The 5,527-nt window shown below is 38.0% G+C and overlaps 1 pseudogene; it reads right to left on the bottom strand.

Annotated features, from left to right (window-relative positions):
* Window positions 1-508: 508 nt before the first annotated feature.
* On the bottom strand, window positions 509-4,726 carry LOC147429655 (uncharacterized; annotated as a pseudogene).
* Between the last annotated feature and the right edge of the window lie 801 nt (window positions 4,727-5,527).

Genomic DNA, 5,527 nt, shown 5'->3' with positions numbered 1-5,527 from the left:
CCTTTGAAGATCTTTTGAATGTCGAAGAAATAAAACAAGAAGGAAATTCTGAGGACGACAAAAAGAATTCCTCTAAACATTGGAATTTGACTCAGCTAGTATGAGTTCAGTACATGTTGCCAAATGGGAGTTTAAACTTATTATGCCGGAGCATGTTTGATTGTATCGCAAGGAGATCTCGATGAACATTGAAAATTGAACCAAATAGCACGATGTCAACATGTGTTTCCAAATGGAAATTTAGACTAAATATGTGCATATATGTCTTTGTGCAGCACAAAGACACACACACACACACACACACACACACACACACACACAGAGCACACTCCATTTTCCGACTTAAGCCACAATTTTTTATAACCTTATTGACTTGATTTACACTACATAAAAGATCTTATGTCAAGTAGCTGAAGGTAATTATGTACAACATTGACGCAAAAAGCTTTTTTTTTAACAAACTACTAATATCTAGAGTCCATGGATCGAAAAATAGAAAGTATATACATCACTCATTCCAAGGCCTCAATCCTGCATCTCTATTCAATTCCACCCCAAAATGTTGACTTCCTGCTGTTGCATTCATTAGATCATACGCAGGAGGCCTTTCGTCTGGATCAGGAGACATGCCTTTCCAAATCCAACGGCTAATGTGTGTCTCTAATGGATTATCTATGTGGTTTTCCTCTATCTTCACAAGTTTCAACAACTTGTTGATAATGTAGTTAATAGAATATATGTCGTGACTGGTGGAGGGTGTAATTGTTTGTTTTTTTGGGCATGTTGCTGTAGACGCATACTTGTAATCTGCAAGGCGTGGTATGTACAAAGAATCACTAGCTCTTGTCGAACTGCTCCAGCCCCTAATGCCTGCTACACAGTGTCTGTGTCCTTCGGAAAGTGGAGTAGTATATTTCCAGGCTCAAGATTGTTATGCAGAATATTTCTTGAGTGAATGAAGTCTATAGTTCGGAGCAAGGATGAAATGATGTGAAATACATTCCTTCGAATACGATCTAGACTGCACATGTCCTCCACAACATGTGGTAAGTCTTGTGGAGGAGGTTGTTTTTTATTAGCGTTGGCTACCCATAGCCACCCTTCTAAACTACCCCCATTCCAAAAAGGAAAAATTATAATTGGTTGTGCTGCATGTCGACATAGCCCCACTGCACTTATAATTCCTCGATGAGCAACTGGGAGCTGAGTTGCTTCTAATGTTGCATGACCATCCAATGTCTGGTTGGCTCTACTTAAATGGACAATCTTAGCTGCGTACTTTTTCTACGAAAAGTTTCTATCCAACACCTGACACTTTGCTACAGTTCCAAAAAAAACAGCTCCAAGGCAGGCATTTGGCAAGAACACTATTTGTGAACGCTCTAACTGGAAGAGAGGAGACGCACCAGCTCTAAATTGATTACTCAGAAGTAGTTGTCGGACTTGGCTGCTTGTCGCTGCATCTGTACTTTTACTATGTCTATGTATTATGTTCCGCCTGTGTTGATGAGCGTCGTATAGCTCCTCAATCAACAATATTTTCTCGGAAATGTCTTCTCTTTCTGTAAAAGTCTTTTCAAGTAGATTGATTGAGCATCTCATTTCACCTAGCGCCTTCACACACTCATTTCGTATGGTTTTGTTGTTGACTAGGTGAGCCTCAAACTGCAAACGCGGACATGGATTTTGGAGAATACCCCAGACCAAGGGTACAACCCGGTCAGTAACTAGTTTGAGGTCTTTTTGGCCTGGATCGGATAGTTGGCACAAGTCTTCTTTTGTTAGTTGCAGCAAGAAACGGAGCATTGTTGCAATAAGCAAGTGGCGCTCATGTTTCTCAAGATGGGCTCCTCTATCTGTGTTCCTATTCTGAAATGAATTTTACATATCACTGAGTCTAGTCCATTGGTTGAAAAGGTTGATACAACATCAAAACTTTATAACAAATTTAGCCACAAAATATACCCAATGCTGCAGAAACTGAATGTCGTTCATGTGTTTTATATCCTTCTACATGTTCGTCTAAAAGGTTTATGCACTTACAGGCATCTACTTAGAATCTAAGTCTTAAAATAAAGAAGAGATGTAGCCACTTGCTCTAGCAGTGCTTTGTATATATGAAAGTGTTTTCACAAAGTCTAGTGGCATTTTTTATGTAACTGTCACTCAGGTATAGACCTTTTATTAGGTGGTTGTCATTAACTAAGAATTGAATTAAATGTTTTTTTTGAGAAATGGGCATCGAGTAAAGCCCTTCTTAGCAGTTACTAGGTTCCTCACGTAAAGGTTCGAGGGACTCCATTAGAGATCCTGCTTTGCTTATATGGATTTCGGAAAGGGAGTTTAAAAGACTAAAGAGGCATCTGGTAGCTACATAGTGCGGTGTATTGTTAGCTCTAGTAAGCTGTCTATTGCTTGAATCAGTGCTTGTGTTTTGTGCTTGATGAATTTTTCAACCTATAAGGAATACATTCATGACATAATTCTCATTTTGAAAAAGCAATGATATTATTTGCATGACTCTACATACCGCATGGCCTCCTTACGCTTCTCTGTGGTATGTTTGTAATTAGAAGAATTCTAGCAACCAGAAGGTTGAACATACAGAAACGATTCGACCTCAAGGTACACCATGAAGCAAGCTCTATTAATCGAGGTGCTGATGCGGGCAAGCAAGTTCGGGAGGTAAATGTGTTGTTCATAGCCTGAACCTCAAACAATAATTAGCTCTTTTTTCAAGATCTATATCATTTCGATAGCTGCTTTTGCACAATGGGAAATAGGGACAAAACAGAAAGGGGCCTGCATACAAGCCTAGGTGGCTCCCATACCCAAGTATACTGTGCTGAATAATCGAGGCAGGCCAAAATAATATGGCGACAATGTCGACATCAAGGAAGTCACCAATCAACCTAAAGGCTGGTTTTACAGGGTGTATGGTTTGCTGGAGAATATTGTCGATGGCCAACATTTTGAGTTAATTGGACAAGTTTGGTGAAGTATGCTTGTTCATTTTCAATCAAGCTTGAGTATTTTATCTTTTGACTGCATCAGGATTCCTACACAGGCAAAGAAGGTAAATCTAGCACTAGGAGGCTTATCAAGGACATATGTCTTTTGCAGGTAATGTGGTTCAGATAATTTTAGTACCTAGGAATCTCCTCTAACACCAACTTAGTTTTGCTACCTAATGTTATCCATGTATACCAATATATAAATATAGGACTAAATTTCTAGTTGTTATTAGCCCAAAAGACATCAAGGACCAAATATATGTTTCTGAGTTCTAAAATTTTCCTCTATGAAAGGTTGTAATCATTCGTCGGTGCTTTAATTTATGAGCGAAAAAGTTGGGTTTTGTTTCCCCCCGATTAAAATATGCCTTTTTTCTAATGTATTTTTATTTTTTGGTAACATGATAGAGAATTTAAATGTTGCTGTAAGTCAGAGCCATTTTTTGCATTGCTCAATAGTGAAATTTCATAATGGAGCAAGGTGTTGCAGACACCTGCTTTGACTAATGTGAAGATCATACAAAAAAGGCAGTGATGTAGACTGTAGGAGACATGGTCAATATGATGAATGTCATTGCAACAATGTAGTAGACATGCAAGACTGTAGAGAATGTAAAGAGGGAAGGTGGATATGAAGAAAATTAGTCATAGGGGAAATTCACGTTGAGCATTACAAAAGGGATATTCTCTGTGAATACTTTGTATCAAAGCTAACGTAGAATATTACTTGCATATAAGCTTGCCATGTATAGTAAAGGACTACTACTTTTCCATGTACCCTAGCACCATCCAATGTACGTTTCTTTCATTGAGGAATATGAGTCACATTTGCGAACAAGTTGCTATTGTATGTTTGCCTGCTTCTTTTTTTTTTGTTTGATTGAGTTAAAGAGTAACATAATATTGTTGGGCTATTCTTTCTACAAAAAAAGTGAGGAATATTTATATGATGCAAACTATTTTTGTGAGCAATAGTATATGACATGCTTGTATATATCTAAAACAAGTAGAAAAGCCAAGCATCATTAATAGCTGCGCATTAAACTAGTATTTCAAACTCTGTGCAGTGTGTGTGTGTGTGTGTGTGTGTGTGTGTGTGTGTGTGTGTGTGTGTGTGTGTGTGTGTGTGTGTGTGTGTGTGTGTGTGTATCCAATTCATACATAAAGCACTGTCAACTGAAAGTTCTATTTCAAATGCACTTTAATTTTGAATAAAAAGGTCAATAAGCTCACATCTCGTTATCGGCACATAAAACAAACTAATAAGTTACATCTTGTTTCTCGAAAACTTGAGGAAAGATCAACGTGCTGTATGTTTGACACTTTGTCAGTGTCAGACATGCACCTTGACCCTTTTTTTTTGCATCCAAGTACTACTCTTACGTACTCATATGGAGCCTGCAACCCCACGAGTACCTCAGTTCAACTGTTTACAACAACAAAGAGAAAGAAACAATGGAACGTAGCCTATTCAATTCTCAACAAATTATTTGTACAAGTAATTTCCTAAAGCTTCTGGAGGAAGGAATAAATGTAGACACCATGCTCAAAAGTGTGTGACTACTTTACTAGCATGCTTGCAGGCAAAAAGAGTTTTTTAGCTAACTTGCTTTTGGAAACCTCACCCCTCAAAAAATCTCTATGTGGCATGACTCAAAACGTGGAATTATTTTCTCTTTTCTTACCTCTACACAGCTCAATGTGGCCATCATAATCAAAATAGCTCCACCAATATGTAAGGTGCATCTTTCTCTTTACCTTCCTCTACAAACAAAGAAAAAAATTTAGCAACCTGTGATACCAAGTTTCCAATAATAAGAAAACCATGGTGTACATGTAAGTTAACAGCAAAAGAGCAATAGAATAAGGAACGCAAAAGACAGTTCTACAGCTTAGTACATAATTCACCGTGTCTTTCTTGAGCATTTCATTTTGCAAGTTTTCCTGGTTTCAACTAACAGTTAGCAAACTGTGATACCAAGTTTCCAATAATAAGAAAACCATGGTGTACATGTAAGTTAACAGCAAAAGAGCAATAGAATAAGGAACGCAAAAGATAGTTCTGCAGCTTAGTACATAATTCACCGTGTCTTTCTTGAGCATTTCATTTTGCAACTTTTCCTGGTTTCAACTAACAGTATGAAGAGGTTTCACCTTCGTAAACAATTGTGATTTCCGCAACACAGCACTGCTTCTCAAACTTCAACATGTTGTTAAAGTCTAGGCCTAGTAGTGCCTAGTATTGCTGAGAACATGAAGCAGTTGCTCTTGCTGTGAAAAACAAGATGTTGGAATCAACGATGCTTCAAATTAAGCCAGTTTTTTCTAGTTTACACATTTTTCACTTATTTATCAATAGCGACCTTTGTTGGAAAAGTAAGTAGGGCAAATTTACTAAGTAACCGTAAAAGAAACCTAGCACTAGCACTTTCTGGCAGAGAAGGCAGAAGAAGTTCCAGCAACTTGCAGTGCTGCTTCTCAGCAAGACCAGCAAGGAGCCTAGCATTTCCAAC

The sequence above is a fragment of the Adiantum capillus-veneris genome, chromosome 22 (assembly GCF_014529385.1).
Source record: "Adiantum capillus-veneris isolate H3 chromosome 22, ASM1452938v2, whole genome shotgun sequence".
In the NCBI taxonomy this organism is placed as follows: Eukaryota; Viridiplantae; Streptophyta; class Polypodiopsida; order Polypodiales; family Pteridaceae; genus Adiantum; species Adiantum capillus-veneris.
Note: the sequence above shows the minus strand (reverse complement) of the source record. Positions and strands in the feature narration are given on the sequence as shown.